The 18,491-nt window shown below is 41.5% G+C and overlaps 1 pseudogene; it reads right to left on the bottom strand.

Moving 5' to 3' along the window:
* Window positions 1-15,065: 15,065 nt before the first annotated feature.
* LOC122327172 lies at window positions 15,066-17,442 on the bottom strand (annotated as a pseudogene).
* Between the last annotated feature and the right edge of the window lie 1,049 nt (window positions 17,443-18,491).

Here is an 18,491-nt window from a genome sequence, read left to right as displayed (position 1 = left end):
CCATAACTCTTGACAAATATGACATGGATGGTAATATTTAGTACAAAACTACATGATGACACAATCATGTAGCATAAGAGTGGAAGTCCTGAAGTCCATGGAGTCTGAATAACTGTGACGTCTGTTTCCTGTAGTCCATTTTCCCTGTAGAGTCATTCAGATGACTCTTTGTCCTCATGAAGCTTGTTCATGGATGTCTGAGGTGAAATCAGGGTACTGCATATGAGATGATATGTACCTGAAACACAAGAAAACAAAGAAGCAGCAGACCAGCAGTATTCATGCATAGACATTTTTAGACTTCTGGTGATCGTATAGTGGTTTAAATTTTGATGATCATATAGTGGTTTTGTTGACCTGGTCTTAAGTCTTTTGACACCTATGGACCAGTGAGGTAAGGATGGACTAGTGGATGGAAAAACCTATGAGGAAAATCTTCACTGCAGGGGTTGGCCCCGAGGCCTGTTGCGTTCAGGTTCTTCCTGGGCTCCTCACTGGTCTGTGTCCTATTCTGTCCCTGTAGGTGATTTGTAAACCATTATTGTAAAAACATCTTCATCCTCCAATGAAACATCAGTCATAGCAAACATCATAACATAGAGGATAGGTGTAATTTGGAGTGTGCTGTAGCATAACTTTGAAGGCTGTGAGTGTACTTAACTAGCATTCTCTCAATGGAAGGAAAAACCTTAAATTAAGTACTCACAGCCCTAACAGCTAACACCTGAGCAAACTGCTCCAACAGTTGGTTAAATTGGGGAGGGCTGCTTCAGAGTAGCTAGCAGACTGAGTAGGAGCTGGGTAAAGCTGTTAATTTCTCTTAAAGTCTTGCTTTTCCTGCACTCTTTCATCCAGTGTCCAGATTTCCCACAGTAATGGCAATTGCCCTCCCTTTATGCCTTAACATCAGAGTCTCTTTCCCATGTAGCTAGTGTGTTTAGGTTAGTTTTTGTTAGACAAAATTAGATCTAGAAAAGGCATGGCTTTTCTGTCCTCTGTTAAAAGACGCAGCAATCCCTATACTCACGCTGTGTAGCTCGGTGAAGTCGAATGTGGTCCATCTTATTGTTAAGTGAACAGACGTTAGACAGAAAGATGGAGGGAAGTGCCGGCCGACTAGGGTTAGCGGTTAGCCTAGCACGGACACCCGCCCGTTTACCGCGCTTCCATTTCCTCGAACACTGCTTGCGGCATCCTCTTCCCCGGCCTTCGGCATCAGGAGAAACCCAGGACTGAGGGCCTGGTCCACACAGCAAGCCGAGGTCACGGAGTCCGAGTGCAACCGTCACTCGTTTAGTTAGTGCATGGTTTCTGAGCAGTTTCAGTGTCTGGTGGTCATATGCACGGACACAACTGTCGTTGGTGTCCATGCCCTACAAAATTTCGTCTGAATCATACAAAATTTCGTCTCGAACAAACAAAAACACCATTTTGGTTTGGAGTGGCGCTGCAGGCATCTGCTGCGCCACCATCTTGGATTCAATCCACTCTGGCCATGTGATAATAACTAAAACATTAAAATTGACAGCTTTTTCCTATTTAGCACCCAAACTTGTAAGAACTTGCACGTTTGTTTGTGTCTGGTTCTGGTGATTTGTCCATGGGGCTCATTTAGGTGTCCTGATGTCTGATGAAGGTCATCTCTTGGCGCCGATCCACCATCTGATCTGAAACAAACTGAGGAAAAGAATAATAAAGAAACTATGCTAATATTAGCGTAGATGCCATTTTTTACGATGTAACAAGTACATTGTGTGATATGGGAAGTGTTTCTGGTTCTGGCTGATGGATCTTTATTCTAGCTTTAAACTGACAGAGTGTGTCTGCTTCCCGAACAGTGTAAGGGAGATTGTTCCAGAGTTTGTTTCATGTTTTAGTTATTATCAAATGGCCAGAGACGTGGAGGACTATAGTGCTCTAATACTGAGGAGTTAAACCATTCAGGGCTTTAGAAGTAAGTAACAAGGTTATTAAATCTATCTGATGTTTAATAGGGAGCCAGTGAAGTGTTGACAGATCTAAGCTAATATGGTTAGTATAGCTAGCTGCTGCATTTTGGACCAGCTGAAGTTTGTATATAAAGTGTGTAGAACAACTACCCAATAAAGCATTACAATAGTCTTACTTTGAGGTCATAAACACATGCATTAACATTCTGCCTTTGGCATTGAGAGCACATGTTGCAATTTAGATACGTTTTTAAGATGGAAAAACACAGTTTTACAGTTGCTAGAAAAATGATTTTCAAAGGAAAGGTTCATAACTGATGAAGAATTAACAGAGTAGCTCTCGAGTGTTAGACAGTGTTCTAAGTTATGTTTTCTAAGACATTCGGGACTGCAACCTCCTCTGCTTCACCGAGACATGGCTGAACCCAGCGGTACCGGACCATGCCATACAACCGGCCGAGTTTTTCTCTGTTTACCGCATGGACAGAACAATGGAGTCAGGGAAGACATGGGGAGGTGGAGTGTGTCTGATGGTGAACAACCTCTGGTGCGACAGCGCAGCGTTGTTCCTCTCTCACGCTCCTGCACACCAAACCTGAAACTTCTGACCATCAAATGTCGCCCTTTCTATCTTCCATGGAAATTCAGCTCGGTCATAGTCAGTGCCGTTTATATTCCACCTCAAGCAGACACGGACACTGCAATATGGGACTTACACGACCACCTCACAACACACCAGTCACAGCACCGGGACGCCGCACTCATTGTGGTGGGGATTTTAACAGTGCACTTTCACCAGCACATCATCTGCCCACCAGGGGCGAAAGGACACTGGATCACTGCTACATACCCTTCAGAGAGAGCTACAAGGCAAAATCATGCCCACCGTTTGGTAAATTGGACCATGCCGCCATTTTCCTCGTACCTGTTTACAAACAGAGGCTGAAACAGGAAGCCCCGGTACAGAGGGAGGTGTCACGCTGGTCTGACCATTCGGTGGCCGCTCTGCAGGGGCGCTTTGGATGAGCGCAGACTGGGCCATGTTCAGGTGTAGCTCCGAGGGGCGTCAATGTGTTCACGGCAGGCGGTGGTGGGATTCATCGGAAACTAGCGGATGACACGGTAGAGAAAACCGTCATCAGGACGTTTCCCAACCAGAAGCCGTGGGTAGACAAAACTATCCGCGACTCTCTGAGATCCCGCTCCGCAGCCTATAACACGGGGATTGTCACTGGGGATATGACCGAATACAAGGCTGCGTCGTACAGCGTGCGCAGAGCGGTAAAGGAGGCAAAAGAGGCGCTACGGGAGGAAACTAGAGTCACAGTTTCAACACAGTGACTCTAGGAGCCTTTGGCAGGGACTGAGAAACATCACGGACTATAAAACGCCAACCACCAGAGTGGAGATCGCGGATGCTTCTCTGGCAGACAAGCTAAACACCTTTTATGCTCGTTTCGAGGCTGCAGCTAATCACGCTAATCACGCTAGCGCCACTAGCGGCATGATGAACAGCATGCATGCCGAGAGAGCCGGAGAGGAAATCGCGTTCACCATTTCGGAGCACGACGTAAGGAGGGCATTCAGGAGAGTGAACACCAGGAAGGCAGCAGGACCTGACGGCATCATGATGGAGTTTTCCGTCAGCTTTATTTTCTAATCTCTATAAGTTTGCAAGTCAACTATATGTTACTTTTGTGACATTCTTAAACATAATGGTGTCTGCTGCTAGAAGATTGCGTGCGAAGGCAGTGGGGTCTAGATTGCATGCGAAGGCAGTGGGGGCTAGATTGCGTGCGAAGGCAGTGGGGTCTGTAAAACATACATCAACTGGTAAATACAAAAAGGGCATAAGCCACCAGGTTCCCATAGAAATAAACCATAAATAAGGGGGCCTCATGTCAAACACATGCACACAGACCCTATAGAAATGACAGGGGATTAAAACAAAAATCCTAAGATTGAACGCAGATGCTCTTACCCAGGACTAATGGTATGTGGGGTGGGACGCTAGCCGGGGTTTAAAAAGGGGAGACCAAGACCGAAGGGGCAGAGGCGGACTGCGGCTATCTCAGACTTGTCAATAAAGTTTTTTCCTGACGCCTAAAATCCTGCTGTATGAGTCTCTTTGCTCGGGAAGTGACTTTGCCTCCAAATCAACAATAAACTTCCACAACAATCACAGGTCGGGTTCTAAGCGCCTGTGCTGACCAGCTAGCACCGGTGTTTACTGAGATATTTAATCTCTCCCTGAAACAGTCTACAGTCCCCTCGTGTTTCAAACAGTCCATCATTGTTCCTGTGCCAAAGAAACCTCAACCATCTTGCCTTAATGATTACCGCCCTGTAGCTCTGACGTCTGTAGTGATGAAGTGCTTGAGAGACTCGTCAGAGACTTCATCACAGCATCACTACCGGACACACTGGACCCACTACAGTTTGCCTACCGCCAAAACCGGTTTACGGAGGATGCCATCACATACCTCCTCCACACAACCACGAGTCACCTGGATTTTAGGAAAGGGAACTATGTGAAAATGCTGTTCGTGGACTATAGTTCAGTGTTCAACACCATAGTTCCCCCCACACTCACCTCGAAGTTGGAGGTCCTGGGACTCAGCCCATCCCTGTGTCACTGGATCACCAACTTTCTGACCGACAGACCACAAGCCGTACGGATGGGTAAACACACCTCATCCCCCCTCACTCTCAGCACTGGAGCCCCTCAGGGTTGTGTTCTGAGCCCCCTGCTGTACTCGCTGTACACACATGACTTTGTGGCCACAACAAACTCCACCACCATCATTAAATTTGCTGACGACACTGTCGTGGTGGGCCTGATCTCCAACAACGATGAGATGGCCTACCTTCAGGAGATCAACAACCTGAAGAGATGGTGTCAGGAGAACAATCTGCTCCTGAACGTCAGCAAAACAAAGGAGTTAATAGTGGACTTCAGCACGAAGCAGGTGCGCTCTTACCATCCCATCAAGATCGCGGGACCCCAGTGGGAGAGTGGACAGTTTTCGGTACCTGGGTGTTCACATCACGCAGGACCTGTCTTGGTCCTGTCACATCAACACCCTGGTGAAGAAGGCCCGGCAGCGTCTATACCAGGGGTAGGCAACCTGCGGCTCTGGAGCGCATGCACTCTCGATGGCGTGACAAAAAAACATAGAAGTTTTTTTTTTTTTTTTTTTTTTTTATTATTATCGTCATTATGTGCTCATTTTGTTGCACAATTCCTCTGGGGTTTTAGTTGATACCATCTAATAAAGTTTTTTTATAGTTTGTCACTTAAAATACACATCATACATTTCACATCAACGTCAGCAGCCGTCTTTTAGAAGTTTATAAACTCTGTAATTTTTGCGGCTCCGGGAGTGGCTCACACAAAGTGGCTCTTTTGATAAAAAGGTTGCCGACCCCTGGTCTATACCATCTGAGGCGCTTAAGGGACTTCAGACTCCCATCTCAGGTGCTCAGAAACTTTTACACCTGCACCATTGAGAGTGTCCTGATGGGAAACATCACCTCCTGGTTTGGAAACAGCACCATGCAGGACAGGCGAGAGCTCTTCAGAGGGTGGTGCTGTCAGCTGAGCGCACCATCTGCACTGAGCTCCCTGTGCTGCAGCACATCTACAACAAGCGGTGCTGTACCAGGGCCAGGAAGATCGTGGAAGACCTCAGCCATCCCAACAATGGACTCTTTTCTCTGTTGCGTTCAGGAAAGCGCTTTCATTCCCTGAAGGCAAACACAGAGAGAATGAGGAGGAGCTTCTTCCCGCAGGCCCAGTCTGAACCAGAGAACACCCAGTACCTAATCACCGGGATTCCCATGTTCACCCTCTCTTTCCCCAGATACTCGCCACTTACTTTTGGACAATTGCACTAGTCACTTTGCATTGGACATTCGCACAGCCACTTTACACTTTACACTCATATCTTATACTTTATATTTTATTTTCTAGACTTTATTTTATTTTTTATACTTTACTTTGCACACTTCTTTTTATATTTTATATTTATATATATATATTTAAATTTTGTTTTCTATTTTGATGCTGGACGGTTGTAAAGAACATTTCACTGCATGTCGTACCATGTATGTATGTGTATGTGACAAATAAAATTTGAATTTGAATTTGAATTTGAATTTGAATAACACGAGACAGAAAGTGTGGCCTCCGAGACCAGCTTGCAGAATAGAGTAGAGCAGGTGACAAGGTGAGCAGTGAACTCCACAGTTGATGTTATGGTCAGGTATTCTGTCACAGTTGTGATGTGAAATGAGGCACGAGTCAGAGAACTCACAATTATAGTATTTATGGATCCACAAAGATAAAAACAAAGGCAGGAACCACATGGATAAAACATTAAAACATTTATACCATACGCTTAATAAGGATACACTTATATGGGTAACTAATGAGGGCAATGAATGATGCACAGCTGAACATAATGAGACAATTAACATGAGTTCGTACACTGGCATACAAGGCACATGGTGGTTGAAAACACAAATAGTTCAGGGCGTGATAACTAAAATATCCAGTCTTTTAGTTGACTGAAACTTGACTAGACTAAAAATAGTATGAACATAACTAAAACTAATAAAAACTAAAATGACAGCTCTACACAGTGACTAGATTAAAACTATACTTAAAACAGGCCCCCCAAAAACAACACTAGTTGTACCAGTGATTCAGCTGAGCTGAACTACAGTTAAAGAAATGCAGAGGACAGATTCAATAATGATGAAGTAGAACTGTTTTAGCAACTCCTGTAGTAGGTTAAAGTACAACATTTGCTGAAAGGACTCAACACTGAGGAGCTCCAGTGCTAGTCTTATCGGTGCTGGATGAATTTTCGAAGCTTTACTTGCTGCTGCCTGTCTGCCAGGAAGCTGGAAGTCCCTGGTCTATCTAGATGTTGCAGAACATAATGCAGTCACATATTGACTGCATCATACAAAGACCTGGGGTCCAGTAAGGGCCCAGTGATTTTCTTCAGAGATGCCAAAACCCAAAGCCAAATGTGTCTTTCAAAAGATGTCAAGGCCACAGACATTAGAGCCACAGGTCTGTAGTCATTCAACCAGGTTTCTGTAAAACACAGAGCAGAGTTTGAAAAATCCTTTCACCCAGATGGATGCCAGGCAATAACATTCTAAATCCATGCTGTCTGAGCTTCATGGGTCCTTCGGCTCACCTCTCAAGTCTGCATTTTCTGAAGTGCTAGATCAGCACCACTGCTCTGCCAGCTACAACATTCAGCAAAATGTCTAAATTACCAATAACTGGTAGATTTTGTGGTGTGTTCTGCTGAATGTTCAGCAGGTTATCTCTGATAAAACTGATCCTGACTCCTATGTCCTCTTGCCAGACAAAACCAGCAGTTCACTTCCAACTAAAGTGATGTCAGATTATGTCTCATCTGGGTCCTAAAACAATGATATTGCTTGGTTATGGTTACGGTTCAGGAACAATTATATTTTTATAATCAATTATATACATTTTTATCAGTTTGTAGCAGACTCCTGCCTCCAAAAGCATGAGATGACTGCATGCCTTGTATTTCGCTTTGCGTTTCATCTACTGTTTTCTGAGAATTTATTATATAAATGAAAAAAGACCCACAGTGACTTCTCTGACAGCAGCAATTTTATTTATTTTTTATTTATGGCACCAGTTTCAGGAAGTGACAGATTTGTTATAGATATGTAATTTTTTTATAAAGTAATGTATTTGTATATTAAAATAGTGTAGATTAGTGTAATATTTTATAATATTCTATTTAGTGTCCTTTTCATTTATTTAATGTTTTTATATTGGGGACACCCACATTATTTGACATATTGGAAAAGTTACTTTTTCTGGTAATAACTTACTTTTATTTTGATGTAACTGTCTCTGGACTGCCTGCTGGAGATGGACGTGAGCTGAGTCCCACACCCTCCACTCTGTCGGAAGTAGTGATCTACTGCTGGGACTTCTGCATGATCACCGGTCCAGGGGAACAGAGGTGGCTGGAAACCTAGAACACATAGAAATGGAGTTAAACTGTGGTAATTTGTTGGAGGGAGTTCTGTGCATTTTCTGCCCAGGGTAGATACTGGCTCCAGCTATCTTGGCATTGGTGACAGTAGGCCAAGGAGATATTGACCGATTTCTTGGATCTTTCTTGGATCTTGGAAGACGTTGTAAAATAGAGCCTCCGCCATCTCCATGGCGGTAGGCGGTAGGAAGTTTGCATGATTTTGAGAAGTGGCCTACTACTACCAATTGAGTGAAGGCCCTTTCGGCGTCAGGATTCCGCAAGATTGTCCTTTGATTATGGCATTGTAGCAAGGTTAGTGGTGCGGCAGTCTGACTGTACCTGGCAATGAAGCGATGATAAAAGTTGGCGAATCCTAGGAACTTTTGCAGTTGCTTTCTGGATGTAGGAGTGGGCCAGTTACGTAACGAAACTACTTTCTTGGGATCAATGCAAACCCTGTGGGCGTGATTATGTATCCTAGGAAGTGCATTGTGGTCTTGTGAAATTCACATTTTTCTTTGCTGGCGAAGGCGTTGAAGGACCTAGGTAACATGTTGGCGGTGTTCTGTTAGATTGGTTGAGTAAATTAGAATGTCATCGATGTAAATGATTACAAACCTCTTTAACATATCTCGGAAGATCTCATTTTTGGAAAACTGAGGAAGAGTTTGAGAGCGCATATGGCCTAACCCAGTATTCATAGTGTCCAGCAGAGAGTAATAAAGTCCTTCTTCCATTCGTCTCCTTTACGGAGACGAATGAGATTATGTGCACTTCTCAGATGTAATTTGCTGAAGACTCGGGCCTCGCGTAGCTCCTCCAGTGCGGATGGAACCTGGGGTAATGGGTAGACAAATTTGATAGTTTGATCATTTAACATGCGATAGTGGATACATGGCCTTAGCCCTCCAGAAGAAACTGGATGAGGCGGGTGATGTGGATGGACAAATAAATCCCTGCCGAAGGGCCTCATTGATGTACTCGTCCATGGCCTCTCTCTCCGGGACCGATAGGGGATATACTCGACCCTTGGGCAGTTTGGCCCCAGGTAGCAGGTCAATGGCACAATTCCAGGGACGGTGAGGAGGTAGGTGTGTAGCAGCTGTTTTGCTGAAAACATTGACATAAAGATGGTATTTGGGTGGCAGTCGTGGTAGCGGAACCTTGATAACAGAAGACAGACAATTTTCATGACATGATTTGCTCCATTGAAGTACCTCACCAGTCCTCCAGTTTATGACGGGCTGGTGTCGCTCAAGCCAAGGTCGACCAAGTACCACATGCACAGTGGCGTCCTCCAAGACCAGCAGGGTGGTATGAAAACATTTATTGGTTAAATTGACAGTACTTTTGCGTAACGTTACTCCTGCTCTGCTTATTTTTGCATGTCTCTCTTAGTTAACACATGATTTAGATAACCACCTCCATGTTTCCTACACAGTGTGTTCTTTCGCTGCCCACGCTGTATCACACACTTTGTTTACCTTTGAATGCAACATTTATGCTCGTTATAAAGTCATTTTGAAATATACAGTGATGCTGACTTTGCAGGGCACTGTTGAATAGAAGAAACGTCTGAAGTTGTCACGTCTTTGGCCTCTCTGTGTTATTGTTTTAATCTTGTACCATGTGCTCTGTGTGCCCTACCTTCTGTTCTAGTTAATTGTCTTTATTGTCTTCAGTCGTGTCTTGTTAATTTAGTGATTACCTTGTGTATTTAAGTCCTGTGATTTGAGTTCACATTTGTCCGATCGTCAAGGTCTTCACGTGTGGTTAATGTTCTGCCGGCCTGCCTACCTACCTGTTTGTATATTATTATTTTGCCCGTTAGAGATTAAATCTGTTTAAGTTTATTTTACTTGTCGTGTGCTCCTTTGCGCCAAACCACACGTGACAGAAGATATAAGAGAAACATACAAAAAATGCTGTAGTTGGAAGGCTGTATTTGAGAACCACTGAAATACGTGATCCATTGGCTGTGATCAAGTTACATTGTGTTTATTACTGGCAGATATATCAGTGCCATCCTGTTAAAAAAAAAAAAAACACAAAAGAGAAAAACACAAAGCGCTAAATCAAGTCTATTACACAGCTACTTACACTTAAGTACAACTTTGATACACTTTATTTGCTTAGAGCTTATGCCTATGTAATATTCTGTCATTTTAATGTAATTAGAAAGGTATTACAGACTCGATCTGTTACATATGTGTAACAATAGCTGCCTATTACATCTATATAATTACAAACTGTAAGTACAAATAGTTCCATAACTTAGATACGTGGTAAGTACATTTTGTTTTATGTAAATACAATAGCTACTACTAAGCACTTACTAGGTAATTTGCATTATGGACACCTGACCAATTATTTCTTATCTGTACATTTAACACCTTTAATTGGTAGGCTTCAAGCTTATTTTTCAAGAGACATCATTAGTGATGGCAAATACTGTATTGTCAAGTGCTAATTGTTAATACTCTTTGGAGAGTTTTAACAGCTTGGTCCAGTTAAAGGTGCTGATTGGTCTCAAAAGAGAACCATTACATCAGAGTCTAACAGAATCATTGCATCATAAGAAAGCAAGGAGAATATTGGATATCATGGGCATAATTCAAAAATATTTTTTTTTATCATATCACTGTAAATTCTCCAAATAATTCATAAAGTTCTGATCTTTAAACCCATTCATAAAACTATGATCGAGTTTTACTGAGGAATGGAGGAAATGGAGTGATGTCCAAATCCGATCTGAGAACTTTTCGTAAAGATACGTTGTATCTCGTTATTAGTGCCATTGGATCTCAGCGGTGTGTTTACATTTACATTTAGTCATTTAGCAGAGCGCCTTTATCCAAAGCGACGTACAAATGAGGTAGGCATATAGAAGCAAATTAATATCAGCAAAAGGGCAGTAGTGCATAAGTGCTCTGAGTGGGGTCTTGTCTTACCTAACGCAGACACGAGGCTTTGATACACGAAACACGATAGTGTTTGACACTATCGACCACAACATTCTCTTGAATAGACTAGAAAACTATCTTGGCATTAGTGGAAATGGTGTAAGCTTTTACTGTTATGCTTATGTTATGCTCAGCTGTATATTTCTTCATGGCCCAGTGATACACACCAAACTGAGAAATTAAAAGAATGCATAGTCGATATAAAAAACTGGATGATGAATAACTCCGTAACGCTAAATTCTGAAAAAGCAGAAGTGCTAATTATTGGACCTAATTATTATTGGCCTCTAGAACACAGTCTAACACTTGATGGCTGCTCTGTTTCTGTTTTTCATCATCAGTTAGAAACCTAGGTGCACTGTTTGATAGCAATCTTTTCTTTGAAAACCACGTTTCCAGAGTTTGTAAAACTGTGTTTTTTCATCTCAAGAAATGTATTTAAATTATGACCTATGCTCTCAATGTCAAATGCCGAAATGTTAATTCATGCCCTTTTGACCTCAAGTTTAGACAATTGTAATGCGTTATTGGGTGGTTGTTCTGCATGCTTAAACTTAAGTTGGTCAAAAATGCAGCAGCTAGAGTCCATACTAAAACCAGGAAGTATGACCATATTATCCTGGCTTTGTCATCACTGCACTGGCTCCCTATCAAACAACATCGGATAGATTTTAAAATGTTATTAATTACTCATAAAGTATTAATTGGATCAGCCAGAACACTCCCCATAACACACAATGTACTCGATACATTGTAAAGGAATGGCATTTACACTAATATTAGTGTGTTTCTTTCCTATTCTGCTCAGATCACATGGTGGATTAGCACCAAGACATAACCTTCATTGTAGACCAGATCACCTAGATGAGACTTGTAGACAGATCACCGGAATCAGACACAGACACATGAGGTTTTGGTTTCTTGACACTGTGGGCTCTGGCTTCATTAATTGGGGATACAGAGGAGATACAGAGCCACAGAGGTGTGGTCAGAGGTGGAGCAGGAGCTGGTTGTCTTGCTCTGCCAAGTTGTCATAAGCTAACCTGCTTCACCAGTCACGTCTCCCTCAAATCCTGTCCTAATCATTCCCATAGCCTGTCTGGAGCCCTTCTATGACCTGATGGAGGCGTGTAACAGCATTATTCTTTAGTGCTCACTGGCATTAGAGATGCAACCGCATCTCTATGTTTCTGAACATAGTGAGCTACCACCTCATTGGCCATGGGACTGTGCCATTGATGTGCTTCTGGGTGAGCCAGGGAAAAGTTTATCCCCTGTCACTCCCTGAACAGAAGGCCATGGAGGAGTATGTGGAAGAGGATCTCAAGCAAGGTTACATCCGCCCTTCTACGTCCCCTGCTGCTTCAAGTTTCTTCTTTGTGGTGAAGAAGGATGGAAGTTTGAGGCCATGTATTGATTATCAGGCTCTCAGCAGGATAACAGTGAAATTCAGGTATGACCAATGGTATCCAGGTGGATGAGGAAGGAGCTCCAATGCTTCCTAAGATTCTCAAATTTCTAAAGATGTTTCATTCAGGGATACAGTACCATCATCAACCCTTTTTTACTGATATGTTGTGCCACAAGCCAATTGCTTGTGTTTTACAGTTCTCACTGACCTCAAAAATCGGCAGTATCTGAGAGAGGCAAAGAGACTGAATCTGCAGATGAGGTGGGCATTGTTCTTTACATGGAAAGAAATGGAAAGAAAGATCCGGGTGTGGGCCATGGAGGCGGGGGTGCGGTCACAGATTGGCCAGGCTCAAGCACCACGCAATCCCAACAATCACTCTCACCTGAGTATTAATTTTGAGCATCTGCATCCCTTTCAGGACCCATTATCACTCTCAGCATAAAACACACCCCACAGCTCTTCAGTTTGTCAGAGCTGGTTTGTCTGCCGATCATATCCTTGAAGTCTTAAACTTTGCAGACTTTTGATCTGATTCCTGTTTTCTGTCCCTGTTAGAGTGCTCATTATGGTGTGTGCTTCCCTATTGCCCATGCTCCCATTTCTCCGGTTTCCCAGTTAGTCAGTTCTCTGTTTCTTAATCTACACATCTGTATGTGACCCATGCTAAATTAGCAGAATACCTAATGTCTAATTTTGTTTTGTTTTAGTCAAATTTGAGGTTTTCACAAAATGATGTCAAATTGGCAATCCCAGTGCTCCAAATGGTAATTGAACATAATTTCTTTCAAAGACATTGAAAAGACAGCCACTTCTCTTGATTAAACTACTATTTATTTGCATTTATTTGCTCATATTTTTAATAACAAAGATAAAATAAAAAAGTTACATTGTGATTAATATTATAGTTATTATTATTATTAAGAAATTAATTTGAAATAGAATATGCAATGTTGCTGGGTGATTGTGCTTTGGGTCCTTCAGAAAAGGTCAGCTTTTTCTCAAAATCAATTTACTCTATCGCCTTCAAACAGCTGTAGCTGTTTCTGCACAACTCTTACCACAGCATGTCAGTCAAGATGAGAGTCACAACTTTGACTTTGGTATTGCAACAAGTAATTTTTTCAGCCTTTCTCTTGTAGATTTGCTGATGTGTTTGGGATCACTGCCCTGTTGCATGAACCAATTTTGGCCAAAATTTAGCTGCCGGATAGATAACCTCACATTTGGCCGCTACAATACTTTGGCATCTAGAGTACTATGGTATCACTGTCGGGCCAAAAGAGCCAGTCATGTTTCCACTGCTTTCCGTTTTTGGGGCTTGATCATGCCTTGTCGTCCTCAGGGCCAGGCCCGGTTTTATGACTGAATACCTTGGTTCTGAAACGTGTGGCATGGTCAAGGTTAAAGGTAAGCGAGTAATCAGGTAACTGTAGCGATTTTGTGGCAAGATGCACATTTCGCAGCTTTACATCATGAATAGAAACTGAACTAAACTGAAAATGAAGAATTTGCATTACTGGTCTATGGAAAATACCAGGGGTTTTCTACAGACAAAACCCATTTGACAGTGCCTGCAGGAACGAAGACATAATAAAATGCATTGTTACTGAACCCGCTAAGCTAAGTATCCAGTGCACTATGATGCAAGTTTAAGATATTAAATATATCCATAAAAATGCACAGTGGACAAAGCGGTGCCGAGAGAAGGTCCTTTCTATGGTTTGATATTATGGAAGGTGTGCTGGGTCACTGTCCCTCTGTTAGTAGAGAGACCACTCGGGACACAGCTGCAACTGTTAATGAGTTGTAATGTTCAATTAGCTCCAAATTTCCTGCATGTAAATTTCTAGTAAACAAGCTTGTTTGAGAAGATCTGCACATACCCAGTCAATTGTGATTACCACAGTGTTGGTTAGATGTGTCTGATTGATATCCAACTTTCTTTGATGTCATGCTGACCAAAAAAATGGACTGTCCAGGTCTTATGATATCCTCCAGCACATTCCCAGAATAAATGAAGAATGGCATCTGGATCTGGCCTGGGATCTCTTCCCAGTATGACTTGCCTGTAGCCTGCAACACCTCCATTGGAAGGCATCTAGAAGCCATCTAGCCAGATGCCAGAACTGGCTCCTTTCAATTTGTTGGAATCTATTTCCTGGTATCCAGTAATTGAGAAGAAATGTCTTGCCCTAAAGTTGTCCATAGAAGCCCTTCTGCATTCTCTCTCTAGGATAAAGAGAGACACTGGGCCTATATTAACTTATGTATGTAACTTATGAAAGATCATAATTCCAAGATACGTGTTCTTCCATCTCTATACCTTAAAGATAGACACTACCTTGCGAGATTAAATATAGTATTAAGCAGCACATAAAGTATTTGGCAAATAATGCATCTATTCCAGTTAATCTATGATAAATCACTACTAAAAAAAGCAAATATCTGATTCATATCTCCGTTCTTAACTTCTCCCCTAACTGCAAATAGTAATATAGAATTTGTTGCAAAGTAATCAATTTTTAACTTTTTGCTAATAAATAAAGCACACAAGGTACTTATATGTCACAAGACCAGGTAGTTATTTTTTTTTGTCTTCACAGTATCTGTGTGTTTGTTACTACATTTAAGTGTATAAAGGAATAACTACATAGGCTATAGTTTATGCACATGGACATCAACTGCACATACGAATTAATGCACTGGTTTTAACAGGAAATTATATTATACAAACAGCAATCATTAATGCTCATTTTGTGCAGTTAACTGCAAAATGGTCATGCATTTAAATGGGTTTCTTTTAAACTAAAGATCTTTGAAATAACAACTTTAACATGACAAAGTTACATTTTTCTTTTAACATCTTTCTTGCAAAGCAGTATCCAGCATCATTTTGCTGTACTTTCATGTTCATTGCCATTCACAAATATAAATTCATCACAGTGTACATGTTAGACACCAAATTTAAAATGTTAAAACAAATAAACAAAAAACATAGCTGCAACTACATGACGATGTCATTTAATGTTCAAAACAAGATGCCCAAAACAAGAATGCTACTCCATTTGGAGGCAGATTTACATCTTATGTATATGTAAGTTTGTGATCATTTCTCTTCTGGGAACAGATTGAAGTACGCAGATGAAGGTTCCAATATTTTCAATGTCAAGATGTATTTTGCTGATAGCCTAAACCATTTATAAAACATTGCATAGATAAGTGGATTCATTAATGAATTCATGCATACAATCCATTGCATTAAATTAATTATAAGAGCATCATTTTCATCATGCCCAAGGGAAAGAGTAACTAAATAATATGGTGCCCAGCAAAGAAGATAAACCAGGACTACAATCCCTAAGGTTCTTGCAGCCTTCTTTTCTGATTTAGCCTTTTTGTCTGTGGCTGAATTTAATTGCTTAGCTTGATAATTTGCTACAAAACAGATTTTCACATATAAAGAAACAATTACACAACAAGGTGCCACTAAACAAACAAAGGAATCTAATATTAGATATTCCAACTTGACATAAAGTATACATTCTCAATACATGAGTGGGTTCTTTCTGGGTAGATTATGGACTCATACAAAAGGTAAAATGAATAAAAGAAAGAGAATAACCAGTTTACTACAATGGAAATAACAACTCTATTAGTATTGACCTTCAGTGGATATAGCAAAGGGTCATTCACAGCAATGTATCGATCCACAGATATTATAATCAAATTTCCAAGAGATGCTGTAACAACCACGTAGAGAATAAGAGGAAATATTGAACAGAATATTTCTCCAAAGTACCAGCATGGCTCAATGAGTTTCATTCCCTGCACTGGCATGAGAATCAGTCCTGCGATCAGATCAGCCACGGCCAGAGAGAGGATCAGCACATTGGTCGGAGTGTGGAGCTGCTTGAAGTGTGAGATGGAGACAATCACCAACAAGTTCAGAAACACAGTGAACACTGATGTTACAGAAACGAAAATGTACACAACAATGTACTCAGCTTCTGGTCTGATGCTTTTGGTACAAGACAAATTGTTGCCTGGAAAGCAGTACTGGATAGATAGATTTTCTGTGTTAGTCACTCCCCAGTTGGACATTTTCGTGATGGATCGATCTTGCAGAGTTGGCTCTGTGTGAGGATTCTTGCCACTAATATGACTCGGTTTTATACTTTTGCAAACTCTGTAACCTCCTCCCTTACTGTGAAGTTCGAATATTTAGCTGTCAACCCACCCTCTAATTTAATATTCATAGACCTTTTAGACCTCATCTGATCTATATTGTAATAATTTTTTTGTTTGTTAACACACAATTAAAAGTCACCATTTTCTAAAGAAAAATGTGTGCAAAAAATACCCAATTTGTGGGTTTTTATTTAGTTAGGGCTGTCGGATATAGTTCCTAACAAATCCACAGTAAGACAGTAGTGCATTTAATTCACTAGTGCATCTTTTTTTTATCCTGAATGAATATGGGTTTTGGACCCACCAAATTCATTAGGTTCAGATCAGGTTAAATCATAATTTACAGATGGTTGAGAGTCTGAAGGTATTTATCACTTACCCATGTTGTTCCAAACCAAAAAAGCTTCATTCATTCATTTTTGCATGAAACTAGAATGCTTGTGACTGTCCCCCAAAAATGATCCCCTGACCTATTACCAATTCACCTGCTTATTGTGAATTGTCCTGTGCATGGCTTGTTGAAGATGGACGTGAGCTGCATTTCATGTATTCTCACTTAAACCAGTCATTGACAGCAGGCAGTTCAGAAGGTTCACCTGACCAGGGGAACAGTGGAGGCTAGAATCTGAGCACACACTAGAAGAAAGTGAGGCCAGTGGAGGACTTGTGGAGGAAATTCTGGGTGTATTTCGCCCAGATCAGAATCGACTCAATCATCTCTCCATACATGAGATGAAAACTCTGGTTCTTGGTCAGAAACAATTGTCATGGAATTTTCAACTCAGAATTATGTGAAGACTGAAAAATAAAGAGTCCAGCAAATTTGTCTTTGTCTTGCTTTATTTCTCTGCGCAGAGAAATAAAATGATCTGGTTTACACACAGTGAAGTCTGTGAGCAAAGAGATAACAGTGAGCTCACAGATTAGAGGTTTTATAGGCAAAAGTATACATTCCAAGGTCGCTCAAATTCATCTCGAACCAATTGAAATAGTCCAAAGTCACGCCACCCATCTGTGCTTACAGTGTCTGATTGTTCTCCAGTTTATCTCCCGTACCTAGCACAGATAGGGCATCCTGTACTCCCATGAGGTTATTTTAACATGGGTTTAACCTCTGTCACGCACACAGTGTAGGTTTCCCATAACTCTAATATTCCAGGTCACTAATGTATGTTTCTGTGTTTAGTGCCTAGTACCGTGATGTTACGAATATATATGTAATCTATCTTTAAGTAAAGTTAGTTTAATAGTGAAGTTAATTCAATTCAGTGTTAAAAGTGAACAATAAACATTAAATGTAATTAATTAGAATAATTTCCATTACACTCCTCCCTTTTGATCATTCTTGATCACCTGTCAAATTAGAATATAATAAAATAAAATCCCTTAACGATAACATCAAGTGTGTAAATTCACATGGATTCTGAACACACCATCACACAATAAGGGTTTGAAAAACATAATAAACATCTTTAACATGTGATTAACTGGAGATTACATAAAACTCAATCTGAAATCATCGCTTGACTATATAATCGGGGTGAACGGGTATCTAGTGTTCCACCACGAAGCGTCTGATCCATAGAGCCCTTGCTCTTCTATGGTGATGGGAAAAATCCTTTTTCTTTTCGGCATCCGTTGGCCTGTACTGACATCAGCTCACTCCCACACAGTGATGTTGCTGCGTGTTCAGCTCCCATACACCACTGTGTGTTCGTTTACCTTTGTCAGTCAGACGTCCCCCTTGGCACGGGGCAGCGGGTCAATCACTGTTTATTGGGCTGCGTCTCCCTCTGGTGGTGCTGGGACCTTTTTGCAGTGGCTGGCGTGTATCCACGTAGCCCTCTCAGCCACCTTAACCGCGGTGTGCGTTATCAGCAGGACCTGGGCGGGCGTTCCACCTCCTTGATTTCCAATGTTTCCTTCTGAAATCCCG

This window comes from Puntigrus tetrazona, chromosome 22 (genome assembly GCF_018831695.1).
Source record: "Puntigrus tetrazona isolate hp1 chromosome 22, ASM1883169v1, whole genome shotgun sequence".
Lineage (NCBI taxonomy): Eukaryota > Metazoa > Chordata > Actinopteri > Cypriniformes > Cyprinidae > Puntigrus > Puntigrus tetrazona.
The sequence above is the reverse complement of the archived record's forward strand: the minus strand, read 5'-3'. Positions and strand labels throughout refer to the sequence as shown.